This window comes from Scylla paramamosain, chromosome 12 (assembly GCF_035594125.1).
Source record: "Scylla paramamosain isolate STU-SP2022 chromosome 12, ASM3559412v1, whole genome shotgun sequence".
Classification (NCBI taxonomy): Eukaryota; Metazoa; Arthropoda; class Malacostraca; order Decapoda; family Portunidae; genus Scylla; species Scylla paramamosain.
In genome coordinates, this window is record NC_087162.1 from 1144810 (window position 1) to 1170689 (window position 25880).

Below are 25880 nucleotides of genomic sequence, written 5' to 3' on the forward strand. Positions count from 1 at the left end.
TTGAGGTTTCCGAGAAAAAAAGAGAGGATAGACAGAATGAGAAAGAGGAAGGCGTGACAAGCATGTCGATTTTGGCGGCTGAGAGAAGGAGTGGACGGGCGGCAAGGACGATTCCCCGGTGGACTTGAATGGAGAAATGAACGTTATCGATTTCAGATCCGGTACACGTAATCGGCCGTAATCCCGGTGCGATTTATTAATGAGTCGCTTGGAAATATTCAGATTTGAGCCGAATTTGAATAACCGGTGAATCTGACGACGTTTTTATGAGGCTCGTGGCAAATCCTTTTCCAATTAGAAAGATATTTATATTTCTTTAGACGAATTCATTCACCGATTTGAATTTCACGTATTAAGAGAGAGAGAGAGAGAGAGAGAGAGAGAGAGAGAGAGAGAGAGAGAGAGAGAGAGAGAGAGAGAGAGAGAGAGAGAGAGAGAGAGAGAGAGAGAGAGAGAGAGAGAGAGAGAGAGAGAGAGAGAGAGAGAGAGAGAGAGAGAGAGAGAGACAGAGAGACAGACACACAGACACACAGACAGACAGACAGACAGACAGACAGACAGGCTGACTGACAGACAGACAGAAAGACAGACACAGACAAAAGGAACAAAAATAAAGAAAGAGACAAAGAAGGAGAGAAAAACACACCCGAGAGAGAGAGAGAGAGAGAGAGAGAGAGAGAGAGAGAGAGAGAGAGAGAGAGAGAGAGAGAGAGAGAGAGAGAGAGAGAGAGAGAGAGAGAGAGAGAGAGAGAGTCAGTGAGGAACGAAGGCTGGGGAGGAAGAATGAAAGAGCCGAGGCAGAAGCAGCAATAAGACTTGTTCGTCCAACAGATAATCAATCAAACTGGACCCTTAGCGAGGCAACCCGGCTCGCCCAATATCGCTTGCCGACACTCCCCATCAGGTGGTAATGATGCGGCTCGGCCAATGCTAAAATAACTATATCACTTGCTGTTTATTATTTACTCGACAGCATCACCCACCCGTTTACGCGACATGAAGGTGAAGGAAAGAGATGACAAATGGAGCGTTGTGTTCGATCTAGTTTTATTGGTACTTAAGGTATTGGTGTGTTATAAGGTGTGGCGTTAGTGAGTGTTAGCTCGAGTGGTGTTGGGAGTGGTGGTGATAGTCTGTGTCTTGAGGCGATGTGTTTTATGATGTATTTTTTCTTATTATGGGTGAAGAGGTTATTTTATATGTTGATGATGGCAGTTGTCGTAGTTGTAGTAGTAGTAGTAGTAGTAGTAGTAGTAGTAGTAGTAGTAGTAGTAGTAGTAGTAGTAGTAGTAGTAGTTGTTGTTGTTGTTGTTGTTGTTGTTGTTGTTGTTGTTGTTGTTGTTTGTTGTTGTTGTTGTTGTTGTTGTTGCTGTTGTTGTTGTTGTTGTTATAACAGTAGTAGTAGTAGTGAAAAGAGGAATTATATGAACAATTTACAATTTAATTTCTGAATTATAAAATAGCATATCATTGTTCGTGAAGATATCGCTTCAATTACATCTTGTCTGTTATTTATATGTTCTTTTCCTTTAACTTCCAGGATTAAGATGGCAAATACGCACGAATATTTCTGGGTTGCAAACTGACCGCACTCCTCCCATGTTCAGAGAAAGGCAGAACGATCCAGGCAGGCACCACAAGAAGAGTACGCCTGAAATGAACTCCAGATCCTCATGCGTCACGTTTCTTGGAAGTCGAGCTCATCCATCCTAAGTACAGGAATAAAAAAGGAAACACACACAAGTTGATTGATTTTGTTGAAATGACCGCAGATAGAAAATGTCTGCGTAAGGAATCGCTTGGAAAGTCTGCCATACATGGAGGCGTCAGGTGAGTATGTTATCATATGTTCTTCGTTATTTGTAATGATGTACCTTCCATAATGAGTATAGAGTGTCATCGAAATTGACAGACTTGAAAAATTTTATCTACGTTTAAAGACAGAAGTCTTTAACAATTTAGCGTGCAATTATGTAAACACTGTAGCCATACTTCACTATTTTATAAAGAATAAATTTCATAACTGACTACATTCAGTCATATAGAAGGCAAAGCGGTCTCACAATTCTGCAGCGAGAACATGGCGGCGGGCGGAGCGGGCAGGCGTAGCGGGGGAAGGCGGCAGGTAGTTAAACGCTCGGCCGGGCTTCCCAAGACTCCGCGAGACGTCTTGGCGGCGGCTTCCAGCCTGCTGCCCGCCGCCCGCTGCCCCGCTCCGCCTCTCCTCGCCACCATTTTCCCCTCGCCACCTCCATCCCTGAAAACCACCATTCCCGCGCTGCTTCATTTGATGCTTTCCCTCCACACTTTCTTCTCCTACCCTTGTAGTCTTGTCTGATTTGTTTACGATGCTCATGAGGAAGGATATCTAACATCACATTTGTGGTTTATATACAATATGAGTATACGCGTTTCCTACTTTATTAGTGCAATGAGTAATTTTCTGCAAACCTTTGTGATGAAAGGTAAGCTCTGCTTTTATGAAACGATAGTAATAGTTAAGCCATTAATGCTTATATATCTTTCAAGGTGCTCTTCTCCTTTGGAAGACTAAGATTACAACATTAAACCTATTTGAATTAGCTTAATAACATTTACTCAACTCAACACGAGTAACTTTTATTTGATATTCAACTGTACCAGTTCTAAGACCAATAAAATGTTAATGAGCACGGCCTTACAGAAAGTAACGTACCTCACTCCACTAATGAAATAGGCAGGTGAAAAGAAACCCAGGTAGGCACGGGAGACCAACGCTAAATTTGAGTTACTGAAAATGAATTTCACACCATGTACCATAACATTACAAGAGTTCAATCCTTTCCAACGCATGTCTAAAGAAATTAATCTTAATATCATTGGAAGCACTCAGAACTTCGTAAAAATATGAATATGCAAGACGAAAATGTTGCAAATCAGAAGTGATGGAATCAATACAAAGCAGACACGTAGCCTTAGAGTGAAGCCTAAGGTACGTAGGTGGGGAAGGTAGAATGAGAGAGAGAGAGAGAGAGAGAGAGAGAGAGAGAGAGAGAGAGAGAGAGAGAGAGAGAGAGAGAGAGAGAGAGAGAGAGAGAGAGAGAGAGAGAGAGAGAGAGAGAGAGAGAGAGAGAGAGAGAGAGAGAGAGAGAGAGAGAGAGAGAGAGAGAGAGAGAGAGAGAGAGAGGAAAAGGTGGAGAAAGACATGGACAAACAACCTCCTCAACAGTATCGACAGAGAGGTATTGATTACTTAGCCTCAAGTCAGCTCAAGCTACCACCTCCTCCCGAGCCTAACCGGCCTTCCGACGCCGCAGGTTACACCCCTACCCCCAGCTACCCCTGGCTACTCCTCGCCGCCCCTCGCCACCCCTAGCTCCGCCCCATCTCTTCTCTCCACCTCCCTCCCGCCTTTCCTTCGTTTCCCTTCTTAGCTATACTCAATTTTCATCCTTTCCCTTCTCTTCCCTGTTCCTCACTAACCCTCATTTATGCCTCGTCGTCCCACCCTCTCCCCTGTACCCTTTTTATATGCCTACATCTCCCTCACTAACTCTCTTTCCTACCCTCTCCCTTCATCATCCCTCCATCTCCCCCTCGGCCTCCTTCTGGTACCAAACCTCGATCCCCTTTCAGATTCTGTCTCCTCTAAACCTTTACTGTCAGTCTTGTCATCTATTCATATCCTTCATCTTCTCTCATTTCTTGAGCAAAATATTGATTGACATTAGTATATGAAAGTAAGAATTATGGATGTATCTCTATGTAAGTTGAATATCTATTGGAGGACGTGGGATATTAGGAATCTGGTTCAAGAGAGGGTTTTCCACAGCGCCAGATTCCCTCCATATGATGTTTGAACTCAAATATATAGTGATAAAGACCTCTTATTGTGAAATAAAAGGATTATAATAGATGAATCAGTAAATTTTTCTCCATTTTTGAGGGTATATTTTCTTACGCAATTGGAAGCAGTGCTGATATTACAACAGGCTTTTAGTTATCAGTCTCCCTGTTATATAATGTATGTCAAGAGAATGATGATGGTAAAATGCTGCAGGAAATGTTATCACACCAGGATCGACGGGCAGCATCACAGCGACGAGCCTTCACCTCTTCAGTTCCAGTCACTCGCTGCGTCCCGGAGGATGACAAGATCAGCGCAGCATAAAGTCCATTACAAATATGACCAAAAGGATTCAACTCGTTCATCAAGTCAAACTTTCGCTCGAACAAGAGACAAATTCCTGCCCATAATTTCCCTTCATAACCGATTTCTCAAATCGCGGCCAATCTAGCATCGTAAGCACCGCTGCATTAGTCACCATGCTAGGCTCTCTTTACCGACCCGCCATATAAATTGGAGACTTATTCAAACTCTTAGGGTGAGCCGTTTCGATGCGTTCGCCCGCGCTCGCTCTCCGCGTCGCAAAGATAAACCTGACCAAGCGAGAAAGCAGAGCAGCGGATATCGTGAAATGCACCGCTAAGCGAGTGCAAGGAATGATAAAAATGGAGAAATTACTATAAAATCAAATCAAAATAAGTTGAAAGCGCACACAAACACAAATTTGAAATATATTCGCCAGCAATGCGTAATGCAAGGTACGAGCTGGTAATCCTTGAGGGCAACATTGCGCCCCAATATAAGACATGTTTTTCAGAGGCGCGCCTCGTGTCTCCCTTCAGGACTGGCTGCACGTTAAGAAATTTAAGCTCGCCTCCATAAGACAAGTCCGTTCCTCCCGCCTGCCAGGTAAAGAAGACAGACTATGCAAGGAACTGACCTCGCAAATTTCCCGAAGAAAATTAGCACTTCACCTGTTGGTATTGTGTGGAAGTGCAGGATCTCAACGGGGCTGAATATGAACACTGGTACTTACCTGAAAAGAAAAAAAAACACACACACACATATAGTGAATGCATGAATAATAATAACATGGAAGTGACATGCACAGTAACAATAATCAATTAATTATACAAAGACAAACATGTTCTGATGTGCAATTACAGGAATGCTGCATAATGTGATTCATTATCTCGGGCGACATATTAGAGATGGAGTGGTTAGGATGAGTCCTCCTTAAGTCACACGCCGTTAGGAGAGGGAAGGGGGACGCGGGCAGCAGGGGTAGGGAGGGGAGTGGGAGAAGTAATGTCTAAGGAAGGAGACGAGATGGTAACGACGCATTGTTGGTTACGATGATGGTGTGATGTTGTTGTTATTGTTTATGGTGGAGGTGGTGGGGGCGGTGGTGTCTGTTTCATGTCAGAATAACCTTTTTTTCCTTTTTTAGGTGAAATAAATTACTAAGAATGATGAATTTCCACCTCCCTTTCGCCTTCTTTCCTTAATTAATATTTCTCTTTCTCCTTCCACCCTCTTCTTCCTATTAGTCTCCTTTCTTCTACAGCTCTCCCTCTTCCTCCTCCACCACCATCTCTTCCTCTTCCTCCTCTTCCTCCTCTCCCGGGGTCTTTAAATATGGAGGATGACCAAGGTCCCTTGCGTTACCAATTGTTTAAGTGAAACAAGAGCTGCTGAATAGTTGAGGGCGACCATTATAACTAGTGTTCAAATTAGTCCCAAACAGCAGGTTATTTGCTGACCTGGTGCCCCTCCGCCCATCGGTCTCCTCCCTGCCTCCTCCGCCTGCCTCCTGCACCACCACTTTCGTCACTGTATTCCCGCTCCCTTTTATGCTGGGCTGTGGTTCTTTGTGGAGATTTAAAGGATTCCAAACAAACTTAAAATCATTTACTCATCTCTAAATCCAACTTCAAAGGGATCTTAATAGCACGCAAAAGAAATATTCCTGCAGCTATGAAGACTAAGGAAAAGGTAATAATGTTAATATAATTTTCCTGCTGCATACTTGATTATAGATAGATTATACTAAATAATAATGATTCCTTAGCATTTTTCTTGTATGTGCAGCCGATGCCTTCAGTGGAGCGCTTTGTGTGACGCTGGTACACCAAGGTATATAATGTACCATGGTGTGTGTGTGTGTGTGTGTGTGTGTGTGTGTGTGTGTGTGTGTGTGTGTGTGTGTGTGTGTGTGTGTGTGTGTGTGTGCTCAGTGACGCCGAACCAGCACAACAAGTAAAAATATATATACCACTATGCTAATGTATCGCCAAATTATACGAAATTTCTCTTTCCTCTCTTATCTTCCCTCTGCTTTCCTGTGTCTCCTTTTCCCTTCTTGTCCTCGTCCCCTTTCCCCTGTGACTTGTCTCTCATTTATCATTCCCTATTCCGACATGACGCCCTCACCCACTTCTTTGCTCCGCGTTTTTCTCTTCTTCCCCCCACCTGATCTGAACTATGCTTCCTTCTCCGCTCCACATGAAATTATTCATCTTATTCTATTATCCAAAATCAGAAGAGTTCTGTTTTCGTGCTCTCGACTCCCACCCTCTTTCGCGCCTCCAGCCTCTCCCCCTCGCTGCTCCCCGGAATCACGCCAACTTTCCCCGGACAAAAGTAAACAAATGGAGTTTTCGTGATGTAGCAGCCCCGCGCTCTCCTGACACTTTCAGAGGCCATTACATTTTCCGTAACAATTTCCGGGAAACACAAGCAGTTTAACCCGTAGTCGATTACTTTTGCCTGGGGTGGTGGCGCGAGCTCCTACACACACACACACACACACTCTCTCTCTCTCTCTCTCTCTCTCTCTCTCTCTCTCTCTCTCTCTCGCGTGTACAGCTCAAGAGTGGAGTGATCAACCCTTTCCGCTGCGCCTCTGACCCACTGAGGGTGACTCGCCGAGAAACATGTACGAGCATTTTGCGTCCCCTCGCCTGCCGGATAATTTGCGAACGAAGAGCGAACTTGTAGTCTGAATAGCGAGTCACCGTCTTGTTTGAGGCGCGGAAAGGTGAAAGCGTTGTTCCTACTCGCTAAAACTACTTCGCGGAAAATATATTTGAACGTAAAAAGACTTGCTTTGCTTGTAAGTACGTATTTTTTGACATGTCGGTAAAGTTATATGTAATGCAATTGTATTTAGTCCTTTTATATACTGGAAATTTATGTAAACCACATGAGAGGAGTATATATATATATATATATATATATATATATATATATATATATATATATATATATATATATATATATATATATATATATATATATATATATATATATATATATATATATATATATATAAGTGAATCAGCTCTTTTTTTGGCATTCTTTCATCTTCGTTCATTTTTGAGAGACAATTATTGGTCCTTTTTTCCTGAATGTGTTTTTTTGCCTGTGAATCTTCCTCCTTTGAGTAAAAAAAAAAACATAAGAAGAATGAAAATGTACTTGCGTGCTTTCTTGCAAGGGGAATATACAAAAAAAGAGCACATGGACATTTTCTGAACAAGATTACTGCAGTCCAAGCACCGCCAGCCCTTCAGACCGCTGCCATAAACACTCAACCCGCTTTGCTGTTTTGTTTGCCAGCCATGATAAATAAAGAACCAGAGAGGGGAACGCGTGTTTAATTTGCCGCAAAATCAGAAATCTTTTACAGACACCAAGTAAGCGCGACAAGCAGCGAGGAGTAGGAATTGCGCTACGCCGCGTGAAAGAGGGAGGGAAAAACGCCAACAGTAAGTGGATTGGGGCGGCCGTAACCTTGATCTGGAGCAGCCGACAACCTCACACGCGGGGACTCCTTGCTGACTTTTGACTCTACGTTAATAGTTTCTGAAACGCCGCCACAGGGACACGCACACACGCACAGGCAAGCGCACGCATGCAAGTACACACACACGCATCCCCTTCCTAACACCTACTCACCTACCCACATACACACACACACACACACACACACACACACACACATATACACGCATAAGTACTTACTGGTACCCCCAAAAAATAACATTTAAGTGTGGTGAAATGTGTAACAGACATGCTCGTATACGGATCTTTGTCTATCAGTGTATCTATCTTAACCTATTTACGCGAAGACTGACAAGCCTGGAGCGCGATGCGAGAACATGTACGTGCAGAGTTATGGAGTGAAGCAGTCCTTTCCCTTAGGCAGCGAGATGTAAGACGACCACCTCCACATGAAATTGTCATTCACCACACTCTGCATACCCGTAATTATCAAACATTCACAGAACTCCGTATCTAAGGGTTAAATATTAATGATTTCTGAAAGTGAACTTAAGATAAAACGAGGATGACTTTGTCTGAAGCTAAAACTAATAACAGGCTCTCCCTCCCCAGCTCCGTCAAACACTAGCCACGCTCTTCCAATATTCGGCCGTCTTGAGCGGCGTGCGGGAGAAAGGCGGCCGTGAAGGGGTGAACAGCGGCCTGCGGTGCCCCTGATAGCAGGTCAACAGCCATTTCCACCATCAGGAACCGAGCAGATGACTAGAGGCATTCACAGACGAACGCAGCCTATCTGGAGGATCACAACATCGTGTTTAGCTGGTAACTGAACAACTTATGATAAACATTCATAATGCTTAGATGCATACACATGATAGGAGCCATCATGTATGCAAGGTTTTAGCAATTCTACAACGGCCAAAAAGTTGTTGATGGGTTTCGACCAGGAGCTTAAAGCTTCTATATATCAAAGGTCAAACAGACCACCAGAACACATGTGGTCTTCCTTGGATAATAAAGTGAGATGCCCTTTAAAGACGCATTAAAGCAGGTGTGCTGAGGGGGAGGTTCACACGCCACCTGACTCACCTGCTTTAGGATTTTAAAAATAAATAATTGACAAGAAATTGGAATATAGTGTTAAGATAGCCCTCCAGATCCGTATTTCTTTCCGTCAGCGAGTCGCTCTCAGTTTTACGTTCCACATGAATATCTCATTATATCTCATTATATTATACGTCATTGTTATTTGTTTTGTTAGATAAAACAAAGTCCCTTCGTGTATTTCTTTATAAAAACAACATCGCTTCAGCCTTTCCGCCCTCCCTCTCTATTCAACAAGTACAATTTCAATCCGGCAATCGTCTTTGCAAATAACCTTTTTATGTAAAATGAAATAGCACACTTGTTTCATTTTAGCCTCTTCTCAGATCCAAGGAACTAAAGAGTCTACTTGTAAAAGTTTTATTCACAGAGTGTTCAGCGCAGAACCAATAACCACACCCAAAGCATTCTTGAGTTTATCCGATCTCAGTATAATGCTTTCATTTCCCGCTACAGCTACCTACGCATTTCGTAAACACTGCTGCCTCACTTTGAAGGGGCATCCTTCCACCCTCATCTACTCCGCTTCCGTTTAAGCTGCCCCGTGCCCCAGACGATCAAATAAAAGCGTATAGCTATGATGCACAAATGAACCTTCCCCTTCAGCATCCAGCGTGTCTATAGCGCCCTTTCAACATCTTACTGCAGCGTTCAAAAATAGATACCCCAGCCAGTTTTACCTCTACTCTGCATAGTGTGTAGGGCAGCCGGCTTCCCCTATGGTACTTAGAATTCTCTGTGATAGTTTTGAACTTCTCTACTTCTCTCTCTCCTCTCTCCGGTGTGATTACTCCCCTGCTTTATCTTGTCTCTCTCGCTGAAGTCTTAAGTCCCCCTCAACGCGGCAGTAGCCCACCTCACCCTCACACACTCGTTCCCTGCTCCCCCTGCCTCCCCCTCGCGTCCTCCGCCACCCTCAAGTCTGACGCGGCCTTCCTCAGTAGATCCTGGTAGAATACGAGAGGATGAGCGCAGTTGTGTTCCATTAGGGCACCTCAGCAGGCTCATCGCTTCCTTTGTGTCGGAGATAATGAAGGCGATTCGAAAATGAATTAATATCTCGCGGTGTTGCTTACAGAAACTGCTTCTCCTTTGTAGCGGGGATGAGTGGATGGCTGCCCCCAAAATGGAGAAGCGTGCGCGGCTCCAGAGACGACGGGCGAGTCTCGTTCTTAATGAAGGGACCCCTTAGAGCCGCTTTTGTTCCCTCGCCCGTACTTACTGGGTGGGAGGAAGTGCGCGGATGAGGAATTTATTGCTGCAGGTAATTCCACCACCTAAAGGAAACCCAGCGTGCTAAGTAGTCTTGTTACCTTAAGCATTAAGCATAGTGTAATGTGTATGAGGAGCCCCTTGCGTCCCGTCGCCAAGAAACAAATAGGCTTACCTTATTAATATTTCAAGACAAAAGCAATAATGATATACAAACAAAGCAGTACCACAAATACACCACGCGATGAAAAATTACTTCCATTACTCATCAAAGTGGCAAAAATACGACTGTCTTTAAGGTAAAAATCTGAGTTAATGGATAGCGTTTACTGGAAACATAATTTACGAGAGGAACAGAGGGATTACGCATTCGAATCGCACGAGACCTCAGCAAGCCTCAGCAAGCCTTGGCAAGCCTCAGCGAGCTCACCAGCATGTTTTGTATCGACTGAGCCAGAGGCGCCCCTCCACACCACTGGCTTTGTTGTAAGGCGCCTCGTATTCCTTCACCCATTACACACTTCCTCATACTCAGAGCTCCAAGACCTGATTCGCAAATGACTGCAATAAAACGGGCTTTCTTGGGTGAATACACAAGATAAATCACCAATTCCCAAATCAGAGCAGTGCTATTCATACGCGATGCTGAAAGCAACCATGCGTCTTAGAAACCAGGAGGGAATATTCAAGTAATATTTGAAGGCTTTGATGAAGCATGTATCACCCGGATCAGTATTCACTCGAGGTCCTCCTTGGAGTGCGACGTGAGTGTCAGCAAGGCGGCGTCCCCAAGAAGGCCGCGTAATGCAACACACTCCGCCAGCTTATCAAATCGTCGCTGGCGAATTCAGCATTTGGGATTGATGAACGATATTGACAGATATTGGCCGGGAGACGGTGACTGGATATTAATTATGCGATATTCCGGAGTCCTGACCCTCCCTTTTTAACAACATTTCAGTCCTATTGGCAGTGTTAGGCTGCTCGGGATTGACACGTTTATATACTGGCACGTCAACTATTGTGATTAATCAGGAAGATGCGATATACGCAATCCTCAGAGCGTTATTTTTTTCTATCGCGTGCCGCTCGCTGATGTCACCAGAGACACTTTAGCGACAGTCCCAACTCAGGCGACCCTAAATGATATGTTATTTAGCGGCAGTGCTCCCACCCACACCAGCACACGCGACACCACAGGCCGAACTTCCTTTGCGATAAGCGAGGTGACGTCAGAGACAGACAGGCGTGCCAACCTGTGAAAGACAAAGTCGCCTGTATTGATGTTCTTGGACTCAGAAGGTGAGCCCAAGGCTGACAAAATGGCGGAAGATCACGCGGCCTTCTAAGACGCTCGTGAATATTTCATTAACTCGCTCTTTCAGCTCCTCCACTGCACGCTTATTTCCACACCTCCCGCATAAAAACGCCTTGAAAAGTAACACGACCCACATAAACAAGCGGGGAGAGCGAAGTGTCAACAAAGGGACAACTAATGTATTCTTTTGTGCGACGATGTTTAGGGGAGAAGAAGGGAAGCAAGGAAGGCGGGGGAGGAGGGAATATTTTCGGCTGAGTGAAGGTGTAAAGAGGACGGTGCCGGCAGGTGTAAGCAAGAGGGGCAGCGAGACGTGCCTGGCCGGGGTCCAACAAGCCTGGAGGGATTAATACAACGGCCAGCAATACCTCTCCTCTGTCCGTCTTGGAACTGGGAAATTCTATACATCTTCACTCTCTCTCTCTCTCTCTCTCTCTCTCTCTCTCTCTCTCTCTCTCTCTCTCTCTCTCTCTCTCTCTCTCTCTCTAACTTTCATAAAGAGAGAGAGAGAGAGAGAGAGAGAGAGAGAGAGAGAGAGAGAGAGAGAGAGAGAGAGAGAGAGAGAGAGAGAGAGAGAGAGAGAGAGAGAGAGAGAGAGAGAGAGAGAGAGAGATGGGGGTAGTAGGGGACAGATAGACAGGGACAGAGACGGAGAGGGATCGAGGCAGAGACGGACAGGGAGTAAATTAATCGATAAGGGAATCACGGATCAAGTAAGAGCTTCAAAGACTACAGCGAGTAACGAGGAAGAAAATGAGAAAACCAAGAACTCGTAGAAAATGGAAGCCAGCCCAACGAAAAGCGAGAGTTACAAAAAATCAAGGGAGTGAATTGCCACAGGAAAGAAGCGAAAGGTCGGAGAGTGAGGCATTGGTATATTTAGAAGCAATGAACCCAACGCGCCAGATAGCAGGAGGGTAAGGAGGCAACAACCAAGGCGCAGGTGTCGTATATAAAAGACAGGAGAAAAAAAAAGTGCCAGAAAAAAATCTCGGGGGATGACGAAGGCGAAGAAAGGAGGGGGAAGATGACGAGTGGAAACTGAGTTAGGTGTAAAAATGACTGACTGACTGACTGACTGAAGGAATGAAGGAAGGAAGGAAGGAAGGAAAGAGTAAGAGAAAAGAAAGAATAAAAGGGAGAAAGGATGGAGGGATGGAAGAGGAGAGGGATAAAAAATAGAAAACAAGAAGAAAGGAATCAAGACAAGAAAGAAAAGAATGAAGGACAGACAGAAAACAAGAAGAAAGGAATCAAGACAAGAAAGAAAAGAATGAAGGACAGACAGAAAACAATAAAGAAAATCCCAAGACAATAAGAAAGTAAGTAAGGAAGGAATGAAGGATGGAAGAAAGGAAGGGCAGGAAAGGAGAAAGAAAATTCCAAAACAGTAAGAAAGTAATGTTAAGAAAATAAGTTAGAGAGGAAGGAAGGGAGGAAGGAAGGAAGGAAGGAGTGGAGGAAGTCAGGAAGGAAGAAAGGATGCAAGGCCCGGATGGAAGGAGGAGAAATTCTGAAACATCTAGAATCCAATTTCCCAGTAACACTAGCATCCTGACAATCTAATTATGATGGTGTACCCCGGCTTCCTCGGCTCGCCCCGGGCCACCCCTGACTCTGACCCTCAGACGCTGCTGCAGCTTACACAAGATGGCCGCCTGAATTTCAATAGATTTCGCCTGCATATATATTGAAGATATCGTTAGCGTCGGGTTTCATTTCCGATCGTATGGGTTTAATCATGGTACAGGTCGTCCGCGCTGCAGGTCGTGGCCAAGCGAGGTTAAGGAGGAGAGCGACTTGAGGCAGTGGGGCGCCGTTTTGGTCCCCGCTACGAGGATCTCAGGGCGGCGTGAGGAGGAGAAAGGAGGAAGGAGGGAGGCGGGCGTTCTCCATATTTCATCATATAAGTCTTGCCCATCAGCACAACACATCCATTAGCCGCCCAAGACCGAGCACTCCTACACAAAATGGCGTCCGAGATTCCCTCCTCCTCCTCCTCCTCCTCCTCCTCCTCCTCCTCCTCCTCCTCCTCCTCCTCTTCCTCCTCCTCCTACTACTACTCCTCGTTCTCCTCCATCCCCCCTAACTTCCTCCAGCCTTACCCCCGCGGCTCTCTCTCTCTCTCTCTCTCTCTCTCTCTCTCTCTCTCTCTCTCTCTCTAGTGCCCCCCCTTACTCTTCCTCTCCCAGCCGCTCTCCTCCGGGCTTCTCTTCCTCCTCCGCCTCAGCTCCTCATCCTTCTCGACTCTCTTCCCTTCCGAGAGCCTCCTCCTCCTCCTCCTCCTCCTCCTCCTCCTCCTCCTCCTCTCCTCTCCTCTCCTCTCTCTCTCTCTCTCTCTCTCTCTCTCTCTCTCTCTCTCTCTCTCTCTCTCTGCCGCTCCCTCTCCTTCCACCTCCCCCTCCTTGCCTCGCCCCGCTCACCTCTCTCTCTCTCTCTCTCTCTCTCTCTCTCTCTCTCTCTCTCTCTCTCTCTCTCTCTCTCTCTCTCTCTCTCTCTCTCTCTCTCTGCCCTCACTCCCTCCTCTGAGCGGGGTCTTCAGTGATGCCACATCGTCTGCCGCCATATTTTCTCGATCTATTTTCTTCCCTACCCTCAATCGCTGGGTTGTTTTCCGCACCGCCCTCCTGCCTGACTGTTGCATGCTGGAGGGTTGGTTTTAAGGGATTTTCAAGGGCAAGTGCGGGTCCATTCTTTACCGTGTTCTGTCTGCCCATTGTGTGTGTGTGTGTGTGTGTGTGTGTGTGTGTGTGTGTGTGTGTGTAAATGTTATTGAGAAAAGTCATTCATAGCTTAATACTATTACACTACTACTACTACTACTACTACTACTATTACAAATACTACTGCTATGACTACTACTACTACTACTACTATTACTACTACTACTACTACTTCTACGACTATTACTAATAATATTGACAATAATATTAATGATAATAGTAATAATATTATTCAGAACCAAGGAGACAATTATCAGTACATAAATTTCGTAGTAAATTATTCGTTCATTTACAAAGGAGTAGCACAAAGGAAGCGTATCCTGTTGCCTACATGTGTGGTATTTGCTTGCAAGGAGCCTCTCTCTCTCTCTCTCTCTCTCTCTCTCTCTCTCTCTCTCTCTCTCTCTCTCTCTCTCTCTCTCTCTCTCTCTCTCTCTCTCTCTCTCTCTCTCTCTCTCTCTCTCTCTCTCTCTCTCTCTCTCTCTCTCTCTCTCTCTCTCTCTCTCTCTCTCCATATTTCTCCCGTCCCACTACGTTCCTCATTCATCCATCACATTATTCAACCAGCTTCAAAACTTCCCACTTCTGTCCGTCCTCCCGACATCTCTCTCTCTCTCTCTCTCTCTCTCTCTCTCTCTCTCTCTCTCTCTCTCTCTCTCTCTCTCTCTCTCTCTCTCTCTCTCTCTCTCTCTCTCTCTCTCTCTCTCCCCTGTGGATCTCCTTTAGGTACTTTCATCTTTAGGCATTTGTAGGGAGCAGGGAATCTATCTAGTTCTCGTCGTTGCTGATTCATTACCGTCATGTTCCACCACCGCCAGGCTTTTGTGTGCGTGTTTGTTTTCTGGTAATTCTAAAAAAAAAAAAAAGTGAGTTTGTGTAAGTGGCAATAGGTAAATGAACTTGTGTTTCGCGCTAAATTACAACAAAGGTGTGTGTCTGGGTCGTGTCCTGGCTTTTTTGGTTCACTTGCCTGTTTAGCAACTTTTATGTGAGCGCTAGAGAGAGAGAGAGAGAGAGAGAGAGAGAGAGAGAGAGAGAGAGAGAGAGAGAGAGAGAGAGAGACATACCTCGTCCTTTTGTTTCCCTTTCTTGTTATTTTTTCGTTTTCTTTTTAATGTACGCACTTTTCAACTTCCCTTTCGTCTTATCTGACGCGCACTCATTCGCTGCAACCCTTTCCCTTTCCTTGCACCCTTCCCCTTCTTCCCTCTCCCTTCCTCTCTTACCCTCTCCCCCACCTTGGCCTTCTCCCTGGTCGCCTCGGTCAAACTTCGCGTCACTACCCTTCGTAATATTACTATTTCCCACTGTCCTTGGGGCTCTTGTCTGTCTCCAAAACTTTCCATCTTCTATCCTCTCCTGTTCTCCTTCTCCTTTGTACCCCTGACTTCCAGCGTGGCGCTCTTCCCCTCGCCTCCCTCCCCGCGGCGCGGCAGAGAAGACTGAGCACTTGCCTTGTCGGGGGAGGGTACGGGAGGAAGGGGGAGGGGGTTAGGGTTCTCCTCGCCTGCCTCGAATCTCCATATTTCACTGGGCTGAAACAATGCCGTTCGGGAGGGAGCAAAAACACCGCCAGCAACCTAGAGGCGTCTACGGCAACAAAGGCAGCAATTACGGCCGCCAAAACGAGTTCTTTGCGTCTTTTAGTCTCTCCCTTGTAATCATGCCTTGCATGATTACATCTTGCAAACAGCGAGCCCCCCGTTAATTAATCTATGCCAGGTGAATGTTATGTAGTCACAACACATGGACGGGAGGAGGACGCGGACGTGGAGGAGGAGGTGGTGGAGGAGGTGATGTAGAAGGAAGTGGAGAAAGAAGAAAGAGAGGCAAAAACTTGGATACAGATGTTGAGGTTCTCTTAGAAGGTGCAATCTATATATACACATCATGTTTACCCACCAAGCCCAGCAAGGCAGCCGTGGCGCTTCAATGCCGCCACCATCTTGAGGCTCGCGGGGAGCACAAAACACCCCCCCACCCCCGTAAGTTAGAGCCGCAGGATCTGAGGCGGCACTCGGTCGCTGGCCAAGTACACGCGCTCCTTCATCGCTATTAATATCAAGACGACTGAAGCCGCCGCTTCAAGTAGGCTCCATAAATTTGGGAAACATCTGAGAAGCTGCGAGTCAAAGCGTTTATGAGTTTCATATATCAAACTTGGTCCCAAAGGCCTCAAACAAGATGGCGCCGAGACTGTTGGAAGGGTGGAGAAGGAGAGAAGGAGGGAGGCAACGTTAAATACCAGGGGGCTGGACTGTGGTGAGGAGCGGAGATGGGAGGCAGGGAGGCGGGGGTGCAGGGCGCGGCGTGGGGGCGGAGGGAGCTGGGGAGCCTTCTCGCGGCCCTGAGAAATTCCCGGTGCGCCAGAAGCCTCTCACAAATCTAACTCGTTCTACGGCGAGTCTGAAGACCATTGCGGCCCCTCGAGGCACGGAATGGCGGCGTGTGTGGACTGCACGCGCTTACTCTCTCACACACACACACACACACACACACACACACACACACACACACACACACACACACACACACACACACACACACACACACACACACACACACACACACACACACACACACAATGACAAAAAGAGAGAGAAAACTTCTTGATTAAAGCATAAGGTAATAAAGTCAATAAAGTAAATAATCGAACATTCATATTTACATTTCCTGCTAGAAAATAAAAGTCTGTGATTCACTCAGCTTTTCGAGTTCATCTTATCAAAACGAATGGAAGACCTTTTGATGAGGAGCTAGAAAAGTGTAGATCGCTTTCACTTCGTGTGATTTCGAAAGTAATGATATACATAGGATTGTTCATGAACGTATGGGGTGGAGCTATTCCTGATGTTGTTAGGAAGTTATAGCAATGCAATCAATCGTTTCCTCAATAATATTTTCAGTCATCGAGTCAAAAACGTAAGTGTGAATGTTTCTGCAGCACAGAGGCGTTCTCGTATCCACCGTACAGGACCACAACGCAAAAACAACTACAACAAAAGGTTTGCAGGCGGAAGACTGAATTATTCTGGCATCTGACAAACTATAACAAGGCGACCTCAGTCTTGCCTGTTTCCTCTTCCCGCTTCTTCCTCTGCTTCTGTAATGAGCCTGAGTCTCCTCATTTGGTGGAAGGTTCCAACTTGGCGCGGCGTGAAAGGGGGAAGGGGGAAGGGGAAGGCAGGTGAGTGTGACAGGTGGAAGAGCGGGTCCTTCTGTCCCTCCGGTCCCTCATATGTAATGCTCGCAACCTTATCAGAGCCATTCTAGTGTTCTTTTCTATTCCTTAACCTTTTACTTTTCAATGGTGTGTTTGATATCTCAAGAATTACTTTTTTTTTTTTTATCGTGAGTATGGGTAGAAAAGTTAGCTTACTGATTCCTGAAGGTTATAATCAAGTTATTATGGAAAACAAACAACAGGATGATCATTTGTATACCTAATAAAACTTCTGTATCACGAAAAATATAAATATGAATAAATAACTAGATAAATAGATAAATATAAATAAATACATGAGAATACCATGTTAATAGCAAATGGTTAGAAATCATATACGAGAAAAATGGTAGTTATTTTCAGCAACCAGCGCATCAAAGGAGCATCAACTCAGGTAGGGACACGAAGGCTTGGCTTGGACTGCATGGAAGTTTTGCAGCATCACTGATTTAATAAGTGAAGGTCAACGTGAAGTGTTTTCATTCTAAATGGATGAGAAATAGAAAGAGTGAACGCTCGTCTTTCCTCTGCTTATGTAAAGCTTTCAATCCCCTGGAACTTCCCCAAAGGCATTATTCACTTTAATTTTAATCCTTTATTTTTAATGTTTACATGAATAAGCTTTGACTTTTGTTTTCCATCTCTTTTTTTAGTAATCCAATGGCTCATAAAACAAGAAAATAGTATAAAGATTCAATACAAAGGTGTATAATTTATGAAAAACATACATCACATATTAAAGGATACTACTGTTTGCTCTTAATCAGGACAGAGCACTAATATGTTTGCAGCATTTGTTTTTCAAACACAGTGGTCAGCCCCGCAATGTGCCGCCCCTCACGCCAGACCCTCTCCTGCCAGCGCCCGGGGAAAGAGTCGCAGCATATTTTGGCTCCAGTGTCCTTATAAACACAGTGATTTCTATTGTTGTTGCCAGACGTCGCTACTATTTCAGGAGAGTGTAATTGCCTCCCGAGGAAACTCTCTTCCTCTCCGTCTCGCTCGCCGTCACTGGTAAACGGCTGCAACGAAAATATGAAAGTGGAAACACACCCGATGGGACGCTTAATATGCACCCTTAAAAATTCACGTCCCTTGAATAAAAACCACTTTACGGCGCCGCCACGACCTGCGCCGCGTGGGTGAGGCGGTGAAGGGTGGTCCTAATGAACGCCCGCTAGCCTCCTCCACCACCACCACCACCACCACCGCCATCCACAGCAGGAGGGATCATCGAACTTGACACGAAGAAAAGATGAATAGTAGAGTGGAGATACGAGAATTAATGGAAGGAGGAGGAGCTGGTAGTGGCTGCTGGAATACCGTGTGTGATTAAAGTACGTTCCTTCTAAACGAAAATTAACTATTATTTACTTAGTGTTGCTTTTATTGTGGCCTTTGCTATTACCATTACTGGGGAAGATCCTCCCTTAAATTAGCAATTACGAGTCTCACTACGCTGTTGCCTACAAGCTCCGTATTATGCACTCGTCGCCATCTTGAATACTACGCCCGCCACACCAAGCCAAGGCACATGACATTATCACTACAATGATAACCAACACAGTCATATTTTACTCCCCCCTCCCTTACCACCCTTGCCCTCACCCAGCCTCTCCCACCGCCGCAGCTCGAGAACGACACGCCAACATCAGTGAGGTCATTACATCTCAATACTCCTACAACGACCCACGCACGGACGACAACATCCCTGACAAGGCCCACCAGCTCCACCTTCACCGCCGCCCCGACACCACTATCTCCACGACCATCACCACTGTTGTTGTTGCCGAAAAGAGATGAAGAGGACAAATTGTACCTCACCGCATCAGCCTACCTACTCACCTGCCTGCCCGCCTACCTACCTTGTGCCGCCTCCTCTGTTATCTTTACCTCAAGGGGGGAAAGTCTAGTGTGGTCCTTCCAAGTTTAGTAATTTCAAACGAATGGTAACAAAGCAATAGTAGCTCTGCCTCTTCCACTCCGGAGCGCTTCTGATGACACACTCCACATCGGAATGGTCACGTGGTCCAGAGTTATTCTCATGGCAAAGGCTTCCGATGTAATATTTAAGTAACATGTTATGCGGGGTGACCTGAGTGCCGCCTGTGTGTGTCTGGCTGCGGGACATCACACGCCCACCTTGAAGCCAATGTCAGAATCACACATCATAAATTATTCCAGGATATTCGACGCATCCCATCCCTGTGTGTACGTTTATCATCTCAAGCGACAGGCGTGAAATACTGTTATATAAAGTAACCGCAATCTATTAACCGTAAATTTCCTCCTCCTCCTCCTCCTCCTCCTGTACCTCTCGCTCTCTCTTCTTTTTAGCGCAGGTAATTTCGACATGCGAGGAAAAAACAATGTTACTGATTAATTCGAACATTCATTAGGTTAATTAATTGTGATAGCTGTCGTAAATGTTTCTAATATGAAGTCAATTTGTTACTTTTATCATCATTCATTTCGTATTGTCTCTACTAACGTCTTGAAATTGCACCTCTCAAAAGCAAACTTTCTCGCACATATTTCTTCATTTCTAACCGCGTCTTTCAGAAAAAATTAATGAATCCCGTTGATGAAGCCGTTCTCTCTCTCTCTCTCTCTCATCTCTCCCTCTCTCTCTCTCTCTCTCTCTCTCTCTCTCTCTCTCTCTCTCTCTCTCTCTCTCTCTCTCTCTCTCTCTCTCTCTCTCTCTCTCTCTCTCTCTCTCTCTCTCTCTCTCTCTCTCTCTCTCTCTCTCTCTCTCTCTCTCTCTCTCTCTCTTTCTTCTTTTCCTTTAACAACATTATTAATTTTATAATGATTCTCATTTGATCCTTCTATTTATCAATCTCCCTCTTCCTCCTCTTCTTCCTCCTTCTCCTCATACTGTTCCTGTTCTTCCTCCTCCTCCTCCTCATCCTCTTCCTTCCTACGCCACCTTCCTTCCGCCATCTCCTGGACGGTCCACGACAGCAGAGATAATCAGATTAGGAGACAACTCATTATCAAACCCTGGAGTCACCTACGTAGGTCCCTGAGCCTTCTCTCCCCCCCTCTCCCTCCACCACCGCCACCACCACCACCACCACCACCACCGCCTCCTCCTCTCTCCTTCACACACACACACACACACACACACACACACACACACACACACACACACACACACACACACACACAGACCAATGCCTCGCGTCCCCCTCCCCCTTACTCCCCCAATCGACCTCTACACACTCCCACCCCCGCCTCCATTCCTCCCACGCCGCCCAACGTCTTCTAGCCTCCCCATTATGCTCCTCCTCAATATTCCTCCTCCATCTTCCATCTCCTATTTGCTTCCAGCCCCCAATGGTCTAATTTCCTTACGTCCCCTTCAAAGGTTTTCCTATCGTCTACCCATAATTTATCGTCTTGATTATTCTTTTTGACAAGACTGACGCAAGTATTCCATGGTTCATTATTTTTGTTTTCATCCCAGTGAGGAGAAAGAAGCAATAAAATAAGGAAATTAAGTAAGGAATTAAGGCAAAGAGCAACAGTCATTCACACATTTATGCATGGAATTCTTAAGTGAAAAGAGAGAAAAAAGTGTTGTTTATGCGAATATGAACCCATCACTCTTTCATTGCCCGTGAATAGAACAAAGGAGCGCCCAATGAAGAGAGGGACGCGGAAGAGTGACTGCAGAGGGTGAGGGGCACGTGGAGGCCCCGAAATAAGTGTAATGGCCGGGTAATAGCCACTCCATCCGCCCCCGCAGCCCGTGAAGAGCTCTCCTTTGTGTAACACTTCTCATGCTGGAAAAAAAAAAGAGAACTCGCGACACCATGGAGCAGCATGAGCGGGAACAAAGGTATGGCAAGCAGCGAGGGGCGCGGCGGGGGAGGGCGGGGGAGGGTGAGGGAGGTGCGGGCGGCGGGCAGCGATGACTTATTCACCCCAAGAGAGCCTCAGTATTCCCAGGCCCGGGACTTGGCAACAAGATGGCCGCTCCTCCTTCTCCTTCTCCTCCTCCTCCTCCGCTTCGTCCTCCGCCTCCTCCTCCTCCTCCTCCTCCTCCCCCATCCTCTCTCTCCGGCAAGACGTACCACGACATCTAATACAAATATTTTCTCCCCAGCTGTCGCTTTCCTCCACCAGAACCTCGATTAATATGACAAGGTCGTCCTAACGAGACGCCACACTGTGTGCGAAGGAAGCAAATACATTTCTGGCATAGCAGAGTAATGGCATAAAAGATGTGCAAGGATCACTGCAGGAGCCTTTGCGCATTAGCGTATATCGATTGAAGGCCTGAGGGGTAGAAATATCCTCTTTACGAACACCCTTGATCGACGGCGGTCTTTACTTGTATACTTGGGAGATAAACAGCGAGACTTTGCCTACACTTGTTCCACTCAGGAGAGGAGCAAGGACCTGCACGTGTGCAATATAATTCCGCTTTCCACAGGATTACATGAGCTAGAATATTTCTAGTTAATTTACTGATAAGACATTACAAGTAAAGTTGCTTTTTCACGACCACAAGTGAAGGGACGCCTTCCTCCACTCGCTCCGCCCCCCCCTCACTCTCCACTTAGGGAGGCAGGGGACGACGCACCCTGAAGAAGGCAAGGCGGGAATAGGATTAATAGAACATTAAAAAATAAATTACACTTATTTTTTCCCGCAGTCCCCAGCATCCCCTGAATAGGTTTGATTAATAATCTGCCAAATCTATTAATTAGAGCCAGGCATTCACGGGGTAAATTTTCAGGAAACGCACTTTTAGTTCTTCGTGGAGCAGACGTGTTGCGGCAACAGGGTATTTTTTTAATGAGCACTTCATATTAATAATATTTCGCGACGCACCTCGCCAGCGGCGGAATAACGTTAATTATTAAGCTCTCTCTTCTATCCTCGGGTGGTGGTGGTGGTGGTGGTGGTGGTGGTGAAGGGGGAGGGTTTTGCTCACTCTTCTTCAAGCTCGGGGAAACTGGTGCAGCTTTTAGTGTGTTGTAGTGCTGAAACCCAGGCTCACACACACACACACACACACACACACACACACACACACACACACAAACTAAACCCCCTTCCCTCTCACACACTCTCCTGATCTCCCTTGACCACGCAATACCTTATAAGAAATCGTGGATATTTAGCAATACCCAATGACGGCATATCAATTATTACAACTGAGCTTTGATACTTTGCTTTCACTATTAATAACTTTCAATTGTAAAACGGAAAACGATTTTAGACACATTCGTATGAAAATAGTAATGGGAAACTTCTCTCAATTCACTGTTTCTTCTACAATGATTGCGTCGCTTGTAAGCCGACGAATAAAACACAGGCGCGTGCGAAAATCCGTCAGTGTGCCCTCAGGCCTCGCGATTGAGAAAGCGTGTACATGTGTAGGTGTCCATCCATCTCAATAACGATTTATGCATGTGTGTGTGTGTGTGTGTGTGTGTGTGTGTGTGTGTGTGTGTGTGTGTGTGTGTGTGTGTGTGTGTGTGTGTGTGTGTGTGTGTGTGTGTGTGTGTGTGTGTGTGTGTGTGTGTGTGTGTGTGTGTGTGTGTGTGTGTGTGTGTGTGTGTGTGTGTGCATGTGTGTGTGATTCAATCTTATAATAATCAAGTATTCAATATTTTTCCTTTCATGAATATTACAATGCTATCACGTGTAGAAGCAGACTTGGTTTAGTTTTTACTGATTTAACTACTTCTTTCACCACACAGGACATCCTATTCATCTCAACCTAATTTCATTTTGCAGATATACCCAGAAGGAAAGAGGAACCATGATATAACAAAAGCGAGCAAGACGGAAGACGCCCACTGCAGTGAGAAGACGACCACAGCGCCTCGCAAACGACGGCAACGCAGTAAGAGGAAATTCCGGCAGTGAGCAGTGGAGCAGAGAGAAGGAAGGACGGATGGACGGACGGCGGGGGGCAGCGGGGGCAAGGCGGGGCGGGGCGTAGTGGCGAGGAGAGAAAGGAGAAAGGGAGGAGACAGCGGTACAGAACAAGAAGCGGACTGGACAGTAACCACGCGGCTATCAAGCAAGCAGACGACCAAGGAAGAGGCAAGGAAGGGATAAGGAATAGTATGCGGGGGACGAAACGGGAAGGAGGAGAAGGAGTAGGAGGAACACACGCGTACCCAAGTACAGGGCAGTCTCTTGAGCCTGCACAGTTCCATTAGATCTGGTCTTAGGAATCAACTGTGAGCGTTCGATGGCTGTAGGATTTCATATCGTTGTTAAGGGCTATTATTGATGACATTAATGGAGGAGGCGAGGCAGCAGTGAGAGGAAATTCAATGTTAGGATACACTTGGGATGACTTAAGGGATCGCTCAGCTGGACGCCCAAGTCAAGGCATATAATCTTGGTGTTGTTGCCGCCTCTCTGCCTACCTCCGTCTTCCCCCCCCCCCCACCCCGCCTACCACTCACTCACTCCCTTCCTGCCTGCCTGCCTGCCTTCCTTCCTTCCCATCCAGCCGTCCGTTCATGTTTATTTCTGTATCGCTAGTTACTCCGTCTATAGATTTCAGGCTTTCTTTCTTTTGTCTACTTGTCTGTCTGTATGTCTGAATGGCTCTCTCTTTCTGTCTCTTTGGTTCAATCACTGGTTGGCTGCTTACGTCTCTGTCTGTCTCTGATTGTTTGGTTCTGAATGTCTGGCTGTCTGTTTGTATGCGTGCGTTCTAGTCTCTCTCTCTCTCTCTCTCTCTCTCTCTCTCTCTCTCTCTCTCTCTCTCTCTCTCTCTCTCTCTCTCTCTCTCTCTCTCTCTCTCTTGCTAGATTTCCCTTTCCTTTCACTGGTCTTCATGTAACACCAGTTTTAAGAGGAGATGATGTTATTCTGTGAGATAAATAACCTGCAATAAATATATGGCATGCAAATGAAAATGTTCTGTTGCATCTGATGAAACTAAAACATTACCCAAAAACCGTATATACTAGAACTGACAAAATATCACACGGCTTCTTGTTAAAAAAAAAAAAGATGTATCGCACCATACAGGAACGAAATAAATATGATAATAAGTTAACACTGAACGAAATGAGAAATGGGGGAAAACTTCAATTAACGGAGATGACGAACTGGATCGTGGAGGCATTAACAGTTAAAGGCTGGAGACACTTAACGGAGCCATGATACGAGAGGGTCAGAGGGAGGGAAAGAAAGGAAGAGTAGGGAGGATGTAGGGATGGGGAGATGAGGGAGGAAGTGAGTAAGGATCTGAGAGATAGGCGAGGAGGAGGGGTGAGGGGGGAAGAAATAAGAGAGATGCAAGGGGAGCGGCGAGGTGAGGGAAGGTAGTAAGGGTGGTGAGAGTGGAGGGAGTGAATGGTGAGAGTGAGGCGACAATAGTGTGTTAATGGTATTGGCTTTGAGTCTTACAAGATAAAGTAACTATAAATATCTGAAAAATAAAGCTATCTTCATAAGTTCAACGTGTTAATTTTCTCTCTCTCTCTCTCTCTCTCTCTCTCTCTCTCTCTCTCTCTCTCTCTCTCTCTCTCTCTCTCTCTCTCTCTCTCTCTCTCTCTCTCTCTCTCTCTCTCTCTCTCTCTCTCTCTCTCTCTCTCAAGTGTAAATTCACAAGCTCATGATATCAGAAGTAATTATAAAAATGATGATGGTGAGGATGATGATAAAAATAATGATACTACTACTACTACTACTACTACTACTACTACTACTACTACTACTACTACTACTACTACTAATAATAATAATAATAATAATAATAATAATAATAATAATAATAATATTAATAATAATAAATATAATAATAATATGAACATTACACAGTTAACAAGAGAAAAAAAAGAATACGAATTTCCCGCTCTTTATCAACACACAGCACACGTGTTAAAGATGCGCTTCGTAAATGTTGACGCTTAATTTCCCCGTTGAATATCGTCCGATACTGAAAAAATAATCAACAAATCCTGAAGAGACAAGCAGACAATTCCCTCGAGTCTTCATTTTGTTACATCCGTGGAAATATAAAAGCGTTTTCTTTCCAAGTATCTTGTTGCTCATGAATAAATTACGGTAGTTTTTATCAATAATTCACCAAAGGTCAAGCTTTTCTTCCAAAAACTGCCACAAACGTCTATAAATTTTACATGAATCTCCTAACACAACGGACAGCATTTTCTGACTCGATGAGAAAATATGTATGAAATAAAAGTTAAAAAAACAACTTCGAGGAAAAGAATAAAATCCACTCCCGATTTCATTATTCAAGCCAGTAACAACGTGAGGCCGCAAATTATTAATTGTATTCATTTTAATAGCATGCGTCTCAAGGGCCTTAAGGTGGCGAGGAGACATCGTAAGGGAGAAGCAGGAAAACATGCAAACGAGCGTGAGGCGAGGAAACAAAACAAGAGAAAAGTTCAGGGGAGGGGAGAGGGAGGAGAATGAAAAGAATGTAAGAGAAGAGGAACGGGAGAGGCAGGAGCAGGAAGCAGTAAGAGGCAGCAGAAATACTCACGTGTAAAAGATACAGTAGGATTTGAGAAAAAAATAAAGAAAAAAAAAACATATTCATAAGAGACAGGTGAACAATATATATTTGTGTATTGGCATGCATAAATCATGATATATTTCCCACACGAGCATCATACACAAATACGAATTATCCCTATCCATAAATTCGGAATTATACTTATTCATACGTAATGT

General features: G+C 45.3%; 1 long non-coding RNA gene across 1 annotated transcript; it reads left to right on the forward strand.

Annotated features, from left to right (window-relative positions):
* The first annotated feature begins 1539 nt into the window (after nucleotides 1-1539).
* Nucleotides 1540-23754, forward strand: LOC135105377 (uncharacterized). The gene is made up of 2 exons (XR_010270818.1): nucleotides 1540-1830; nucleotides 22947-23754. It is a non-coding gene; the product is annotated as an uncharacterized LOC135105377 (long non-coding RNA).
* The last annotated feature ends 2126 nt before the right edge of the window (nucleotides 23755-25880 follow it).